This window comes from Nipponia nippon, unplaced genomic scaffold (genome assembly GCF_047370975.1).
Source record: "Nipponia nippon isolate SJK-2023a ecotype South Korea unplaced genomic scaffold, ASM4737097v1 scaffold_1, whole genome shotgun sequence".
Lineage (NCBI taxonomy): Eukaryota > Metazoa > Chordata > Aves > Pelecaniformes > Threskiornithidae > Nipponia > Nipponia nippon.
This window is the reverse complement of record NW_028262290.1, coordinates 33,785,001-33,805,190: the sequence shown is the minus strand read 5'-3', so window position 1 is coordinate 33,805,190 and position 20,190 is coordinate 33,785,001.

Below are 20,190 nucleotides of genomic sequence, written 5' to 3'. Positions count from 1 at the left end.
ATCTTTGACTTTCCGCTTGCTGTGTATATATATGATACTACAGTGTGTGCAAAAATGGCACAAAATTATGAATAAACTAACAATACAAAATTAATTTCATATCCAGAAAGAGCTCCTGTGGCTTTGGGGTAGTCGCATTCTACCTAGTGACCAGGATATAAAAGTGTGTGTCAGCTTTGGGCTAATTATTTCATAGTCAAACTTTGTCTTTATGTGTGAGGCACAAAAACATATCAAGACACACACACACGAAAATCACAAACCACTTGTGCTTCTGAGCACAACAGAAACAGAGAAATACCATTAAAAATACGTGATTCAGTTTAGTTCAGATTTTTTAACCAATAAACTTTGGGCAGGTTCACTTTTTTTTTTCTGTACAGTTCTCCCAACCATCATCAAAATGAGTTGTAATGAAAAGAACTGGGGAAAAAAAAAAAAAAAAAAAAAAAGCTTTGAAAGACCTTAAAGTTCTGAAACTTTTGATCCAATACATGTTGTCCACAGGCCTTCTTAAAGAGATTTCCAAAAGGGGAAATATATCCTTCTAGTTCCAAATACAAATCTGGAAAAAAGGTCAGAAGGGGAACAAGCACCCTCATAAAAACTGGAACATTTGGATCATTTTCCCACAATACATTTTCAAAGCCTACTACTCATTTTCTGGCTTCTAGTTTTTATATTCTTTGGTATTTCATAGCAATTTACCTTTCATGTTACATGTTAAAATAGGATTCCATGTCTTAACAAATTAAAAAGTTGTAAGATATCATCGTTGGTACTACTCTATACTCATCGTTTCTATAGGATTAACATGCTCAGAAGCACAGAGATACTGAGCTACAGCTTCATCTTCCATAAAAGAATACATTTTTATTCAGGAAAGAAATAGTATCAAAGTACTTTCTAGTTCTTTGCATACACTTGTTTAAAGAAACTTTTTCTCTCTTTCCCTTTCCCTATGTCCCTCCTCTGCTCACCAACCTACGAGAAACTATCGCTTTGATTAACTTTTGTCTGTAATGTTGTATGAATTATATTCTCTAAAAGATATGTTTGGGCTCAAATTTTTAAAATTTTTGTAGAACACTGTCTAATGATCCAATTGGTACAATATAATAATAAAGCAATTCTTTATTTTTCTCTTTTGTGTTTAATGCTGTGGCCTGAATTTACAAATGCAGTTCTATCTGATATGTATCTGTAGAGAATGAAAAGAATTTTGATAGCTAAAAATGACTGCCTTGTTAAAAACCTTGCTCACTCCTCATTTGATCTTCTCCTTTGAAACCATTTTAAAATGTGACAAAGATGAAAAAGGATCTCAGAGAAGGGCAAGCCATAGGCAGCATTTGAATACCTGGGGATCTGCCATATTCCTATACTAACACATTGGCATAATGAAAAATTGAATAAATTACTATTTATTGATTTTTTCACTATTTATAAATTGATGAGAGAGTCTGTAATGAGATCATGCCATTATAATAGGATCATAAATGAAACCCGTCCATGAGTTGTTATTAAGGATGCATCCACATTTTCACTTTAGTTCTCTTTTTTTCTGGACTGTAACTACTAAAAATGTCTTTACTGTGAAAATGCCTGAACTGTATTTTGTGCCCATTTTGATAGGTACATCCCGGTTTCCTACTACTTGTACTTCCCTGATGTGAGGTGGTTAATTAAGGAATAACAGAAAACTAGAAATTCCCTGTGTTCTAGAAGGCAGCATGAAAAGGACAATAGCTGATATGTGGATCTAAGTGTACTGTGTCAATTGGTGATGACAAAGGACCATATTAAAACAGCCTTCTTTAGACACATTTTTTTAAAAGAAAGCATTTTGCCCTGGAGGGAGCTCTGTGAGTACATTATGGTCTGGATAACTGAATTACAGTCCATGCCTGAGCCCTGGTGCTGCCCATTCAAAACCTGGCTACACTATAGACAGGAGACCAGTGCCTATTTTCCAAATTGGGCTTCTTCTGAGCATGGCGTACTCAGAAGTGAGGGTAACGGTGAAGGTCTCAGGGCTCAGATAGCACTTAAACCTATGCAGTTGGGATCACATCCTGATAGCCTGTCATATGAACTGATGGGCAAAGATAAACATAACTGGAAGAAGCCTAGATACAACCAGTCGTTGGAAGAGAAAAAAATTAGGTTGACTGAATATGCTTCCTAAAGAAAAGAAGTACAAAACTGGTGGCACATTTTAGAGGTTGTTTGACTGGCTTGACTGAAACATGAGACAAGTTATTTTGGAAGCTGAACTTCTTGCAAACTAGAAGTGAGCATGTCCATTTCAATTTATTGGCTGGAAGCCTTTTTAAAGCATCTGAAGTAGATATGCATAAACACTTATAATGTCCGTTTCTGACTACTGGAGAGCTTCCATGTTAATTTAATCAAGCTTTGTACGTGATTACTAAGATTGAACAAATCCTAATGCATAATCTTAAATAAAACTAGGCAAAATGTGGCTACAATTTGCTATGTTTTACTCATATTTTAAACAGCAAGAGTTTAAATGAGCTCAAAAACAAACAAACAAACAAAAGAATAATCCATCTTGTATTGTAAAACTAAGATCCAGAATTTAAGGCACCTAAAGGGACCTAAAATGTTTTGGTTTGGTGCTATCTATAGTATTCTGAAATATTTATAGTACCTAGACACAAAAAAGGGTGCATTTAGAATTGCACATCAGTCTTTACTCAGAAGTGTTTTATTTTGTCTAAGTCACACCCTGAACATAATTGTAACATACCATTTGAAGTTAATTATACCGTATCTAGGAAACACCCTGGATTTTATTACAAGGCTGAGTACGCCAAAGGTTTGGGTGCTTCCACTGCCAGCAGCTAGTATCACAGTAGGAAAGTCCAGCTTCTGGCAAAACAGGATAAAACAAGAATTTTTATAGACATAGTGAAAATATACGTATATTCATGAGTCAGTGGAATGAGTCACAAAAACCATGTTTTCACTTGAGAGGAAGCAACTTTAACCCATATTACTGAGTCTTAGATGGGTCAGTCATATTTTTTTATTGTAACTCGTTTTATGACACCCTCTTCCTACTTCTCTATTACCTACCCTGTGAATGAAGATCACGGCATTCTTCGGGGTTCCTTTTGATCTGGAAAACTCACATCTGAGACAGCAAAGTGCTTAGGGGACCACTTTCAGCTCAAAGAAAAATAATTTCCTTCAGGGGGAAAAACAAAATAGTATAAAACAGAAAAAGAGCTGTTACAGAACAAGCATAACACTAGAAGGTATAGGTTTGTTAATTAGAAAATGATATCTGATGCATACCTTTTCTAACTGCTGCTTAAGATATTCACCAGTGTGACACTTTCCAATGAAATAGGGAATGAGGTGGCTAAAACTCTAATATGCTCTTAAAATTTAGGACTGGTATTTCTGTTTCCCAAAAAATCTGGTGCACTCCTGAGCCTTAGTGTGACCCTCCGAAAAAAAGCACTGTAAGGATCTGACTCTTGTCTTACTTTATGTGCTCTCAATCATACCTTTTGCAGTGTACTAGGCTGATAGAAAAGTAACTGGATCCATAAATATAATCAGCAATTATAAGTATTACGAGATCACAAATATGTTCTTTAGGTAAATTTCTATCTTACATAAAATAACACAATGTGATTTAAAAAAAAATGAAATGTAAATTCCATTATTAAATTCTTTACACCACTAGTCGGGTTGATTTCCCTCACCTTTTTGCATGTACATACAAAGTGTGTACAATAATCCTTGCTGGAATTTGCTTAGCATAGATTTGATGAATACCAACAACAGGAATTTTATGACTTTGGTGCATAAGTAATTGTTGCAGTGAAAATTCCTGATTTTTCAAAAATAAATGGTGCATAAAAGCACATAAAAGCTCAGTTAATATGTCTGAACTTGTTCAAGAACATGGCCCAGCTCAACCAATGGAACTAGTTTTTTATTCAGCAGAGACCTCTTAAATTCATTGCCTCACTGCACAGTAAATCTGTTCTTTTAGCAGGTTTTTCTTTTAGCAGGTAGTCAATTAAGGGGGGACAGGTGTCTTCACGATATATATCTTTACAGTGAAGTGTATGTTCTTACAACATTTCAGTTATCTTTAAAATTCATCATATATTATTTAAAGAGTTATATCTTAACTAAGTTTATGATTTCCTAGGGTAACATGATTATATTTTTAAGCATATAGATGGTGAGGGGAGCATACTTATATTAGTAAGTCTCTTTCTTTTCACACTCTCAATTCCATATATTTTAACCAGGGAAGAAATATACCCTCTTCTGTTTGTAATTCTCACCCTCTACTCTTCTATTAACTGGTATATGCGCTTCAACTTAATGTAGATAAATAAAGTAACACTGTAAAGTTATCATTTAGAAATTTAGGATAAGTGACAAATAGAACATTTAAAATGTACAAGCATTACATTGCTGGTCTTCAATGTTAGAGGAATTTCATAACCTAAATGTCAAAAAGGACATAGGTGCATTTGGGGCCACAGAACACAAACAAACCTGTAATGTTTACCAGATTAATTTTTAACTTCTGAGCCTTACAGTGATGACACTCATTGCTGCAAAGAAATAGAAAAATGACAGCAGATTCTTTCATCAAGTGTGTGCCATAGAAGCCTAATTTTTAATTAAATTCCCTACAATTTAGTGTTCATAGAAACCAAATAATTGAAATATTAGATGATTCTGAAATGTAAACCTTATTTCTAATGTAGGCATTAAAATGCTGTTATAAACAACCATTCTATTCTTAATTGAATTTTCAAAAATCTCCATTATTTAAAAAATAATAAATGTACTAATGGAGTTTGATAAGATTACTGTAACTGAACACTGCTATAAGCTCCAAATACTAGGAACACTGCATACACTGCAGATGAATTAGCTGTTCTTAAATTAAGGAATATTACAGTCAGTAATGGTATGACATTCTTTTTTATGGCCATGGCTTGGGTTATAATGTGACAGAAAAAAAATGTAATGTTTCCAAAATGACAGTTTTTAGATTTGTGTTGCCTGAGGTAGTTCAGCTGAACAATAAACTATAATTTGATTGATGGAAAATTGAAGTGGTTCATCTAACTTGCCAGGCTGTCTTACCCAAGGCTTTGGTTTTGCATGTATGATGATGTATCACAGTTTTAGAGATAATGTTGTTTGTATTATACATGAGATTTTTTTACACATAAAAATGAAGACTTCATTACCCAGTAAAGATCAAAATATGCTATGGATTAACAAGGAATCACATTTGTTTGAGAATGGATTTGTACATCAAAATGTGCTCTCTTTGTGAAACCAAATGATAAATAACATATAGGACTAGAGTGTCTTTATTTTTATGAGCAAATCAGCCATATCACCAGTTATGAAATTATTAACTTAAAGGAAGGTCGACATCTGCACCCAAGAGAAACAATCAGAGAGTGGTAGCTTTTCCTTTATCCAGAATTAATCCTGTGAAATAACAGACTGGTCAGCAGAAATCTTTTAGAAAAAGCAATAACATTTTTATAGATGTATTAATATATACTTAAGGAGGAAAAAAGAAGATGAATGAGAAAATAATAAAGATGTTATTAAATACATATTGGTAACATTTATATAGGGTTTGGATTTTTTTTAATTACTGATGCAGCATGTGTACAGCAACAGCTCCAGAAAAATTATCATATAATATTTTTTTTAGCATCTGTGAGGACAATTTTGAATTGCTCAAACGATTCAGTCACCAGGCATTTTTTCCCTTAAATATTTTGCATCAAGCAGGATGTGTGTCCTCTGCTCTGTACGACCAGCCATCTCCAGACAGATAAAAACAAGGCATGGCATCTAGTTTCAGCTGCTAAAGGAAGCAACATTTGAGGAAACGATCATATAGCTGGGAGTATGATTATAATGTTTTGTTTTGATTCCTTTTTTTCCCTTCATTTTTATCCAAAAAGAAAGGCCAGCTGTTGAGCCATCTTGAACAAGGGTCTTTCTTGCTCTTTCTCTTCCTCCCTAAGTACATGAAATAGCTAATATTGGGTTTCCAAGTGAAACTGTAACACTTGAACTTGAAGCAACAGGAATATTACATCTCTCTCTGCTATTTATTACCCTGCCAAACATTAAACAAGGCTATGATCAAACAAAACTATGGTAATCCAGTCTTTTGGGAGATTTAATTGGCATACTACACTCTTTTATTTTTTCTACAAAATGTCCTGAATTACAGACATTCAAGAGTTGGGGCTTAATCAACAGATAGAGCTTCTTATTATTACAAAGAAATTCAGGAGAATTGTATTTGAGACTATCCTTGAAGTAACAGATCTGTCTGTAATGAGATTTCCAAAATTACTGTAGGGAATTCTCTACAGTGGAAGTGCTTTCTTCTTGGGTCATTACATTGCCATAAGTCTTAATTTTCCAGGCATTTTACTCCTTTTCCCTCTGTGTCATGCTTTTTATCAGGGTTCAAATCTGGAAATACCATTGTCTTTTCTAAATTGCAGCTTAAAACTGAACCATGCATTCAAGGAGATGAATAGAGACAATACATCAACAGTAGGATTGGCCTTTCTCTGTTAGAAAAACAAAGCAAACCAACCAAAGAAACAAAAAAAAAAACAAAAGAAAGGTTGAAAGACAGCTTTTCTATATTTTGCAAAGTAAACCAAAGACTAAAGGAGAAGGAGCTGCAAGATGAAAACTGCTTTTATTTATAGGACTAGGGAGAGGAATCTAATTATGGAAAGAAAGTAAGGATCAGCGAGAAACATAGGACTGGAGAAGACATTTTGGGCCCTTAAATTGCACCAGGGGAGGTTTAGATTGGATATTAGGAAAAATTTCTTCACCAAAAGGGTAGTCAGGCACTGGAACAGGCTGCCCAGGGACGTGGTTGAGTCCCCATCCCTGGAGGTATTTAAAAGACGTGTAGATGTGGTGCTTAGGGACATGGTTTAGTGGTGGACTTGGCAGCGCCAAGTTAACAGTTGGACTTGATGATCTTAATGGTCTTTTCCAACCTAAATGATTCTGTGATTCTATGATTCTATGATTGTATGATTCTATGATTCTATTCAAAGTCACAGACAGAACATCATATAATCCCTTTTATAGAGTTATTGAACTCTATCTGAAAACCATTTAGGGTAATTTTTACTGCAAATCTGTTTAGGAAACCATCAGAGTCTTACTGCTTGGTAGAGCAGAGAGTTAGGAATGTCCTTCCAGTTTCCAGGAAAATGTAGTAACTGACAACTTATTTCCAGTTCCTCAGCTAGGAATAATAAAATATTTCATCTGAAGTAGCTCTTCTTTCATCCTAGTATTACTAATGGTTTATTAATAGACATATCTATTTTGGGAAATCATTCAAGGAAAACAACTGAAGAAGGCTTGGTAGGAGGAGTATTAGTTGATGACCATGGGATTGTCACTGTTTTGGAGCCATGAAAAGGCAAATTTACAAAAAGTGAGGGGTCAGAGCAAGCAATAGGGCACTATTCATAACAGTACAGCCTGGGAATGGCTACAGTTCCTGTTGCCAGCATTTGAGGATTAAATGAAACTAAAAGAAGTATACCAAAGGAAGCAAAAGCAGAGGAAAGACAGCAGGGTTTATTCGCTTTTCCTGAGAACATCAGAAAGGGGGAAGAGAGAGTTAAACTAAAAGGCAATATTGGTCCAAGTAATAGTAGTGTGAAATTGGTCCTGAGTGTCCTCAAGTTGGGAAAAAAAAAGTTCTGAATTGGTTGGCCACAGAAAACCTTGAACAGTGTTTTAGTTGGAGCAGTGGGGTGAAAATCAACCTGCTTTTAAGACACTTCAGACACTTTACATCTCCTGGCAAACTCGATCCCAGCTTGACTTTAAAACATTATCTGCTTTGTTATCATACTTTTTCCCCATTATTTATATGTCTCTCATTATGCAGGTTTTGAGATGGTTATGCATGCATTAATCCCCTTTTTGGAAGGTCTCTTCTCTTTATCTGCGACACAGATTACTGTTAGATGTACCACTTCTGACTTGGAAAATCTTCAGGCCTCAAGTTCTTGAGCTCAGGTTAACCATATTCAAGGTTTTCAACTCAACTGACTTTACTACTCAATTCCCATATCAAAATAGATCCTTCTGAAATCCCAAACCTTACCTACTGTCCTATTTTTGTCTATTTTCTCTTTAATTTAAACTGAATCAACTTCTTAATTAACTCCATGTTAATTAATTACTTAAAGTTATTTTCTCCAAAAGTACTTCTGGGGAATACTTGATTAAGAAACACATCAGCTAACCACATCTAGGAATACAGAGTTCCTTTGGCTATTAGTTGCATTTGTTCTCCAACGTATAGCCTGACAATTAAAATTTCTCAGTGTCATAACTGTTGAGAATAGTGTTTCTCTCCATCAATTTTACAGATAACTCTATCCATAGACACATCCATATCTGATTCCCTGGGTGCAGAGAAGACTTCTATCATTAAGTACCCCAATGGAATTTCACCAGCCTTCCAAAAATTGACTTTGCCCCAGAAGATCCCTTTTAATACCTGCCTATTCCTTCTTTTATTTTTCTTTATATTTTATCTTATGCAGTGTTTTTTCTGACATTTTTCCATTTTTGTTTATATTTCTGGATAAGTTCAGACCTGTATTTCATATCTGTTTTCTTCTGCAGGGAACTGATCAACCTAATTTCTTTTGTGCCCAAATGTCTGATTCCTGTTTTCTGTCACTAGTTCAGGATTCTCTACTTTGCTGTACAAGTTCCTGGCATTTGAGACTACTTCAAAAACCATAAAAAATATTTTGTAAAATGAGCTAAAAAAACTTTAAATGGGACTATGGTAGTAATTCAGCTGCCATGGTACCTCAGTGTCTCACTAACATGCAGAAAATTTGAGATAGGAAGCTAATAGTATCCAAAATTTTCAGATATGGAAAACCAAAGCAGATTGATTAAATGTTTATCCAAGGTCATACTGGAAGTTTGTGTAGAAGTATAAAAATATTTACTGCAGTTTTCTTGTATCTCCAGTCCCATGCCGTAATCAGAATACCTACCTGCCCTCCATCTGTCTGCAAAACAGAGTATAGAAATACTATGGGACTGTTCAAACAGCAATAGGAAAAGAACACCCTCAATATGCAGTGGCCTGTCAAACTTTGTGACAGTTCACCCTTCACATTTTCTTGGTAGTTATTGTCACAGCCATCTGTATGCTGATTTGTTTAAAACACAGTTTGTAGAATATGCAACCAAGCATCTGATCCTTAATGTACATATCTAAATTCTTTGAGCTCTCTGAACATTAGAGAAAAGCAACCATTTGTGACTTTTTAATTGGTGTCAGTTGGCTGTATCATTGTTACTACATGACATATGTTACAAGGACTGTTCCTGCTGAAGGTAGGTGCATAGAATGTCACTTTACATTTTTTGCAAGTAGCCAGTATCTCATCAGTTTTGCATAGCACATCATTAGCAACATCACAGAGTGTGACGGTATATTGTGCCTAAATATGAAATGCTGATTCCTAGCTGAAAATATATTATTTTTAGGTTGGAAAGCAGTTTCTGTATCATAATGTGGGTTCCTGAACCAAAATGATTCTGTGGTCTGTCACGAAATTGCAAGCTGACAGATTCTACAGAGGAATCTTTTACATTTATTCACATTACCAACACATTGCAAACAGTTTCTCTCTCATTTGTTTTGGTCCAAGGTCCTCTTAATCCTGTATGAGTGCTAGCAGGCTATTTCCAAGAAGAGAATATAGAAACAGATTTTTGTTTTAAAGATTCTTTTCAAGTACCAAATTTCCATGCCTTCTTTCTAGTTGATTGAAGAACATAAAAACTTCTGTTAGTTCCTATTTATATTTTAAAATTTTATACATTTTTAAAAGAGGTACAGCTATGATTCATACTATTTCTACTTTTCTCTGCAGTGAGAATGTGTGTTCTCCCACTCCTATTAATTTGAAGAATAAGAATAGATTCTTTGATTTTAAGACCAAGTGAGTCTGTTTATCCTCAGGGAAGAATAAGACATGATGTGAAATCCTGGATTCACTGAAAGCACCAGCAGTAACTTCTGCAGAGCTGGGATCTCTCCCATTGTTCTGCATGCAGAACTCTATCTTAAATATGCAGGAGATTCCTGAATACATCTCAGGCTTTAAATTCAACTAGCCTTTTCTATATCACAGCTCACTTTCTGGTATTGGATGATTTTGAACTAAGACACATGCTTGCAACCATTAGTAAAGTGTTTGTGAAATACAGTAAATATTCAGACTGAAAATTCCACTAATTCAACAGAAGGGATAGACTGAAGATCTTATTATAAATAAAATGACAAGTTGTATCATTTACATATAACAGAAGAGGGCATGGAGGCATATAAACTTAAAATTCCTAGCCATGAAGAACTTTTATAAACAAAAATAATTTTATATAAAACTTAACCATAAACATATTGCTAAGTTTACAGGATTGTAATTATAGATTCTACATTTTAAAGTAAACAGCATCAAGGCAACATACCTCTTTCTCTGCATTTTACAACACAGGTGAGATCTATATTAAACAAAAACTTGGGAACAGGGAAATACTAGGAGATACATGAACTGATTTTCTGTAAGAATAAAAATTACCTTTTCTTTTTAAAATGAGTCACCAGAAGGTGATATCCACATAGGATTTGTAGAAGTAGGATTGATCCTCATGACATCTCAAAGCTGCAACTAAGACTCTTTAAGGTGGTTTTCCCTGGATATAAATTATGAAACTGACCTTACGCTAACCAGAATATCAAAAATCTAATAATCTTCCTGAATGATGTTGGTTAAACCAAACTGTATTAAACCAAACTCAGAGCAGGAATGTGAGAATTTGTGACTGAGTTCCAGTCTCCTGTTTTGAGATCAAAAATACTAAGACCCTTCTCAAAGAGCAGCATCTTTCATTGCTTTCGAGTGTAAAAATGCCAGTGTGAAACATAAACAAAGATCTCTCACGTGGACAAGAGATGAGTTTGAAAACCAAATAACATTGCAAGGCTCTCTGTCCCACTGGAAAACTGAAAAACAAGGGGGAGTACTTATATGAATCCCTTTCATTTTTCTGAGGCCAAAACACATTTGTAAAAGTGCAGTCAGAAAACCTGGGAAAGGCTAGTCCAGCACACAGTATGGAGAACCAAAGCTGCAAAGTACCAGCCTTGGAATGCCTCAAAATGTATTCAGATCAAATGCAAATGATGTCTTCTTCAAGGTACACTCTGGGGAAGGTCACACAGAAAAAAAAAAAACATTAAAAAAGTACTTGTCTGGTTCTTAGAAGTAGCTGTGAAAAAGGATATAGAGGGGGCATCCTGTCTTACAAATAGCAAAAACAAAAGAGAAAAAAAAATAAAAAAACCAAACACCAAGGAAAAGTCCTGGAGTACTCTATCTCCTTTTGATACCTTTGTATGTTTCCTCACCCTTGGTTGCTCTTTACATTTCTCTCCCCCCCAGTCTGCTACTGCTGAGGCAATTATCCCAGGACAGTCCCCCCTGCAGATGTTGCAAGGGCTGCCTTTGACACATCAGCGCATTTATAGCTGCCTAACTAGCCTCCCCAGACTGGGGAAGTAGAGAGCTTGCCAAGTTACCCAGAGGTCTAGAGGGGTTTGGGCCCCTATCTGCCTGGACAAAGCATGAAGATGACTGTAATGAAAAGAGGCTGGCACACACTGAAAATCTCTTTGCAAGTGGAATTCAAGATCACACTCTTCAGCAAAAGCATATGATATCTCCCAGGCTAACAGCTTGGCTTCCTTGCAACATCCCAATGGGGCCATTCTCCCTCTTCTCACGTCATTATCCACAGCCTCTAACACTCTGTCCGCTTGTAGTTTCAGGTGAGTTCTTCCTTAGCCTGGCAGAAATCATTACAAGGCCAAACCATGAAGGAAGATAGAGCACAGTTTATACCACTTTGGGTTGTTGGTTTGTGCGGTACCTGTGAAGAATATTTAGGATTAAATGAGCACTCCTAGCCCATGGGCACTGACAGAATGGAAAATCAAAATGAGTCACTAGGCAGATAATGTTTTACCTGTGTGACTGGAATCACTTGCATAGGTTGCAAGCGTGGTATGGGAAGCCAGAAGGCACATCACTACACTAGGAGTCTGTGAGGAATGAGAACGCTAATATGAGACAGTGAGTAAGGTCCAGCCTGAGAAATGTTTCCTGCCTATGCCCTTGACTTCTCTTCCATCATTAGCATTTCAGTGCTGTTCCTCTTAATCCTCTTGAGCCTCCTCTGCTACACTAAGCACTACAAACAGCTTCTCTGAAGTTTTGCCACTGCTTGTGACTGGATGTCCAGAGAGACTCAGCTTAGTTCTTGGAGCAGGTCCCAAGGAAGGGACCTTCTCCATGTTAGCTCAGATAACGGGGGTACACAGTCAAGCTACAGAACTGGCTCACAGTCAGGTGCCAGTACCTTATTGCCAAATGGTAGTAGCTGACTCTTCTTCTACAGGGAGATAGTCTGCAGCTGTGGGATTAGTGTTTTATTGACCTGATTAGTGGTTGTCTCAGCTGGTTTGTGGTCTTGCAACAAAGAAAACCAGCTCATAGCTGTGGATGGTTAAGTCCTGTCTTCCCTCGATATATTCTTGGGCCATGTTATAACCTTCCTTCATGTCCTCTAACTTAATCTGGTACTGACCACTGACCGTCTATAACTGTGTTGCATCAAAAAGACAGCGCTTTAAGGATTCACTTGTAGGAAGAAACAAACAGGGTCATCAAAGCCATCATTGTTAGCACAGCGATTGGTTGTACTGCTGCAGCAGCAGAATCTGAAAGACCTGTGTAAATATTCAACTCTGTCTTCATATGTGAAGATGTTACTTACAGTTAAAGAAAATTTTTCCACCAGGTTAAAATTATTTTTGCATCTTGTAAATCCTTCCCAACATTATTAATGGCAGTTAGAAAAGAAGGGACTAAAACTACTAGATAAATGAGGCTTTATTTAATTTCTTCATGACAGTAGAATGACAGCAGACATCATCTCTTGAAAGAACATTTGTTATAGATTCCTTACAGAATTAAGAAATGGCTAAAAATTGTTCTTATGTATTAACTTTTGTGAAAAGATCTAAACTGTGAGAAGAGATTTGAATCCACATTTAATAAAAGCGTTATGCCTTTTGTGACATTATGTTTGAAGGAGGCAGACATAGGAGAATTGATTGAAATCACAGTCTTATGCAAGAAGTTATGGATTCTGCAAATAAAAAAGTCCAGGAGAGAATGAAAGGACCTTATAATTGTAGTAAACTCTTTGGAACATGATGTAGGCCAGACTGTAACTTCGTACTCATACAACACTCTTATTCAAGAAAAACATAGAAATATGTGTGTAGTTAATGAAACATGGATTTTTTTTTCAAGGAAATATTCATTATTTTCAGTCTCATTACAGTCCATTTCAGATATGGACAATACATTGAACGGCTTTCATGAGCTGAGGCTTCTGAAAGATTTGAGAGTTTAGTACTGAATTAGATACAGGCATCACAAATACAGAACTTACTCTCCATGTCTGAGAAAGGTCAGTTATCAGAAAAAGCCTCTCTCCTTTGCTTTTGTAGATAATGCCATGACACCAGTCATGAGGTCTCATTTTTTATCAGTTACGAAACTTAAATAATTTCTTTTTTTTAAAAATAATTATTTCTTAATTCATGATCCATTAATGATGTTAAACTCTAATTCTCAGCACAGAGCTTGTGCGGAAAAAGGTGAAACAGCTAAAATTCAGAAAAGGAACATTGATATCACCAGTTCAGTCTCAGGGGTAGACACAGGCAGAAGACTGAATGTCTCAATGATTCATACATATGTTTAATATATACACGTGGCAAAGGCGATACAACTCCTTTTTTCCACTTTCACGTTCAAGAAGCAACACATTTTCTGCTCAGAAGTGCAGCTAGTCACACTGATCCATGCCTTTATGTAAACTAAATTTTGTGATCTTGGTCTGACAGGGAGCCACGAAGACATTCTGAATGACTATTCTTCAACAGCATATTAAGTATATGAGACTGAAAAAAATCTTTGCTTGGTGTTTATCTTTCCAGTGCTGAGGTCCTGTTTCAAGGTCCTTTTTCTAATACTAAAAGTTTCATTTGGTTGATCCAATGTATCTCATGGTATATTACTTATGTGTATATATATATATATATGGCTATGTAGTAATATAGATATATGTAATATACCCTGCATATGTATGTATACATATATATATACACACACACACAAGTTCAAACCTGCCTTTGAGTCCAAATTAACCTGGCCTCCAAATTAATTGGGCATGGTGTTTGCACTTGAGCATGGGCTTCGGCAAGCCTGAGACACAGCAGGAACCTGTCCCCCACACTGCAAGCCTTGGTGTCTGACTGAGGATTTGCCGTCTGATCAGATGCATAGACAGATAACCCCACTACCTTTATCCTGAAAAGCTTTGAGACAGCCTCCTGTGGGTTTTGGGCCCCTCACCACAAGAAAGACATCGAGGTGTTGGAGCGTGTCCAAAGAAGAGCAAAAACGCTGGTGAAGGGTCTGGAGAACAAGTCTTATGAGGAGCAGCTGAGGGAACTGGGGTTGTTTAGCCTGGAGAAGAAGAGGCTGAGGGGAGACCTTATTGCTCTCTACAACTACTGGAAAGGAGGTTGTAGCGAGGTGGGGGTTGGTTTCTTTTCCAAGGTAATAAGTGATAGGACGAGAGGAAATGACCTCAAGTTGCACCAGAGGAGGTTTAGATTGGTAATATTAAGAAAATTTCATCACCAAAAGGATTATCAAGCATTGGAACAGGCTGCCCAGGGAAGTGGTTGAGTCCCCATCCCTGGAGGTATTTAAAAGACTTATAGATGTGGTGCTTAGGGACATGGTTTAGTGGTAGATTTTGTAGTGGTAGGTTAACAGTTGGACTTGATGATCTTAACGGTCTTTTCCCACCTAAATGATTCTATCATTCTATGCTCTCCAACTCTTTCCAGGAAGTGGCATTGTCTGAAGCAAAGGAGAGCCCCTATGGCTCTGCACTCCTCTTCTGAGAAGGGGCACAGTAACGCTAGGGGTGTGTAGCTATCAACTGTGGCCCAAGCAATGGGCATACTTTATTTCTCCATCAGAACCACACGCTGCCATCACAGAGGCTTCAGAGGTAGATATCTTCTCTACTTCTGAGTTGTTTAGCTTTACCACTCAAAGAGTGTGACCCCCAATTTTTTCTTATTTCCATCTCTCCTAATTTCAGCTGAGGTCACACTGTCATACCCAATCTGTGGTAGCTGCAGACTGACCAAGCTGTCTGACATCTGTGAAGATAAGGCATTAAGAATGAAAAGAATCCACTAGAAAAGTAGAATTCGTTGTTCTGATGTGCTGGGACTGTTAATCTTAATTACGTATATTTGGTTTTGATGGTGCCATGAAGAGGATTGGAAATGTCTAGGGAGATTGTAAGTGACAATCTTTTAATGGTCATCTAACATTTAAAAGGTCTGAGAAAGCTGTTAGATTATTTTCTTTTATAACATTATTTTTATCTTTGATGGTTTATTTTCACTTTGACATTAATATAAAAACCACAATTCACTGTCCCGAGCCCCTATTACAAATAACCTTGCTACAGCAAAGCAAATAGCTGTAAATGCCATCACGAAACACCTATGAGAAGTCAAAAATGATTAAGACAGTAGGTCCAGCCCGTAAGATGTAGTTACACAGTGCTTCCCTTTCATATGACTGTTACACCTTTGTAATTGTACCTCTGAAGAGTCAAGCCTCACCCAAGGCTTTACTGCTGAGTTCTGCCCCAGCTTGTCTGGAGCACATCAGTGATAGAACTTGGCAACACAGTCCTCTGAACTTCTTTCATGGATACAGCTTGAAGTGGGGAAATCATTCCCTCTACCATAGTATTTTTTTGTTTTCCCTATTAAATCAATTATGAATTTTACCTCCATTTCACACTGTGCCCACATATAGTGAAGAAAATTCCTGTCCTTGCTAGAGCTTGCTAGTCTTAAAACTGGAGAGTCTGTGCTTCCGCTATCTCTCTGGAAGCTGTATGATGTAGATAATATTGTTGACCTGTCTAATGCTGTTAAATGGTCCCTCCTAGTCTGTTTACAGTTTTCCTGCCAAGATGGGATCAGAACTATGACCTTTTGCCCCACCTCATATGTCTAAGCCTTAACTTGTCAATCATACCAGATTTTCTGCTTTTTCTGTGTTTCAGCAAGGTTATTATGGCACGCTAAGGCCATAAACCCACTTACTCTCTTGTGGAAGTCCAGCACATATGGTACTACTGACTCCTCTGATGCTTCCAGCATGATTTTCTGCTTGTCCCTCACAAGATCAAGGAGCTCCCTCACCCTTCTGCAAACAGGAGCATGTAAAGCATAAGCCACATGGTCTCTTCTGAGACCCCTTGACATGCAAGCAGAGATTGCTATAGTTATTTTTCTTCTTATCCCTACTTTTGGCTTTGTAGGTCTCAACATCACTTTGGCTGTCCAAGCAGACCCTCACAAACCCCTCCCCATTCTCTTGTCCTCACATTGCTAGTAATGATATAGGAAGATCTAGAAACTTCATTCCCAAAATCACGCAGAGTACTTTGAGGGTACTCAGAAAACATTTGTGTTTTGTTTGTGCATTTCCTTATGAATTTTCTTCTTAACCGATCTCAAAGGGCCATACCATCAGGTGACTCTATAATTCAGAATGGACTTAAGAAGGTACAAAATATTTTGTTTTGAAATACAGTAGAAATGATTCAACCAAACGGCACCTAATATTATCTGTGATCAAAAATAGACGAAATGGGAAGCAGAAGAGCATGTAAATTGGTAAAGAGGACAAATAAACTTTTAGCTGGTCACTTGTTTTGTCTCTAACAGTGGACAGTGCCAGATGAGGCAGAGGACATTTTAAGACACTGTGATGTATAATTATTAAACTTTGCTCATATGAAGTTTCTTTATAGCCCCTATCATAATATTCCTTGAAGCAGGAATCTCTCATTTATTTTTTTTTAATCTTAAACTTCTTTTTTTTCTTTTTATTGCTTTTAATAAATTTTACCTCAACTGAAGAAGCAGCCTTGCTTGTAGCCTTGAAAGGCTCTTTTTAGGTGGAAAGTTAATTGAAAGTTAGTAACGTCATGGAGAAATGTAAGGCAGAGGAACTCTGTCATAAAAGCCACATATCCTTTTTGGATATTGGAGTTATTTCTTTTTTGTTTCTTTTGGTCTTGCCTTCCAAACAGGTATTTAAAAATATATAGTACACATTGTACTAATATCTTGGAGAAAAGAAATAGTGGAAAAATCCCACAGAGTAGGAATATTTCTGTCATATATCATATGAATATTTTACGCTTCTGAACAAACATACTATCCTACTCATTGTATCTTGTACGAACTTGTGAGGGTCCCAGTTCCAGCTAAATTTAACTTTATTTCTTTGTTTTTCCTTTTATATACAATTAATTTTATTTATCTTAAGAGTCTTTTAAGGCACTGTTTTGTACAGGTGCTTAGGAAGAATCACATAAATACTTTTGATCTTCTAATTATGTAGTTTAATTTCACATCTGGAAGTTTTAACATGCAATGATTGAAAGACATTTTTAATCTGAAGAGAAAAGGGAGATCTTATTCAGTATGAAATCAGACTGACATGGTAACATTTGGATTAATGAATTTTTTGTTAATTTTAGAAGACTTACCTTCCAAAGTAATTTAAGGTTTCTGTGTTTGTTGATATTGCTTTTTAATGTGACAACTGTGACATGCATTTCCACAACAGATGGATTAATGTCATTTTTTTTAAAATTACTTCACCTAGACAGGTGTTTCCTGTATATGTTTGACATGAAATTAAACATTGCTCCAGATGTTCTGTTTGTAGCAAATCCAGTTAATTTTATTAGAACATTTAATCACAGATCAACAGTGTAGTAGAAATGCACTCTATGTGAAGCAGATATTTAACAGAACTTCGTAATGTGGAAGAATCTATATAGGGGAGAAAGGTACACAGTTTTGTAGGTGAATCCCATAAATGTATTGATGTTGCATGCTACATTTTCTGAATTTAGACCTGAAGTCATGTTATTTGCTTACCTAAAAGAATTTTCACACTGGATAGTTATTTTTGCTTGGAGGCTATTGATAGCATATATTCTTCCCGATGGTTACCCACATATATATCATCTCACTAATCTGAGGTAGAGTTTAAAAACAGTGTATTAGGAATTAGAAGAGATTCTTTATCTTTGAGTGTGGGGAGTCCTGCACTGTTTTAATGCTTGGTATCCTTCTGTTAATCTAGAGTTGCATACATTCACAAGTAATTGCCCTGCTTGCAATGCATGCACTAAGGTCTTTTATACCGAACTTAAATATCATTACATGCCTAGCTATTCTTCCATTAAGATTAGCTATAGATTTCCCATTAATTATTACATCAGATTTATTCATCATTAATAAATTAGATCTCTGTGTTCTGTCACGGACAACTTGGGCCTCATGAAACAGGTGAAGAAAAAGCTTGAATGCAGCCCTGGTGATTCCACGGTAAATGTAAAAATATTCATAATTTTTTACTTTGAAATATTAGTTTATGTATATGGACTAATAACAACTTAAACCCCTGTGATGATTGATGGTTTTTGTTGGCCCGTCACCTCATTGTATAGAAGTTTGTTTTAATGAGTTTCTCTAATGAATATTTTATATTGATACTTGGATGAATGGCATATGGTAAATGCAAGGTAAATTACAGCTCTTTAAATAAATATTTTTCATAAATTATTTATTTTGTGATGCCTGTATTGGTTAGATGTCATGTCAGATGAAGACTGGAAATTATTTACTCTAATACTTATTTGAGAGTTGAAAAAGTAAAAGACTTTTAATTATTAACAAGCTTCCAATATACTCATGTAATTTATGGGAAACTACCATAAATTGTGTAAGATTACAATTTTGTGAGGACAGTTTTATTTGTATCATGCAAAATAGAATAATCTCTTGTGTCTTTACAAGAAATTTTATTTATTCATACAAAAAATATTGTGCTGTTCCTGCTAAAACCTATTTTGATGAATTTCTGGCTTCCAAAGGATTATGAGTTCTTGTCAACTGCATTACTTCCATGATAAGTTCCTGGTTATTTTTGATAGTGCCAAAAATTAAAGTTAAAAATCAACAAGAACATACGCAGTGAATTGAGTGCCCTTGGTTTGTGTTGGAGTCCACAACTCTGACAAATGAAGCTGCAGAACATATCTATTTCAATGCTTAGTAATGACCCAGTTCAAGATCCCCCCTGAATTATTCCCACAGTTATTATTCTCACTGAAATTAGAGAAAATTAGATAGATATGCCAATGCCTACCATATAAAAACAAACCACACATGTGCAAGACAGCCACTGGAACACAAGCACAAAACTGCAACACTGTCTAGATACAGTAATCTTTAAATGTGCCATGTTAGAGATGAATACAGTTTATTTGTTCTCACCTGAATACAACTGGCCAAAAATGGGAGATTTTAACTTCAGACATCACCTACCATGCATATTCTTTGAATACTAGGAGCTAATTTCATGACTAATATATTCCATATGCAACAAATTGACACTAATCAGAGACCAGGGCAAACAAAAAATTCTTCCAGTATTTTTGGAACCTCCTTTACCTAGACCATTTAAAACCAAGACAATAGTGCATATTTTATTTCCCCCAAACCGAATATTTGCTCATATTTTAAAGAAAAAAAAATAAAATTTGAAGATGATATCTAAAAGCGATAGATGATTGCTATACTGATATTGCTATGAATATTTGCCTTAGAAACTATTCAAAGAAATGGTACACTTCATACATTAAGGCTGTCGACAAATTCAGGCAGCCATTCATATAGAAATCACATATAAGCTGTGTTTTCTGTTTTCTTTCATTTTGTTTTCTCACAATTATACATCCTTTCCTGAAGAATGCTGACCTGTGTCTATGCCCAACCCCTTTCAAAAATTACACCTCATATTG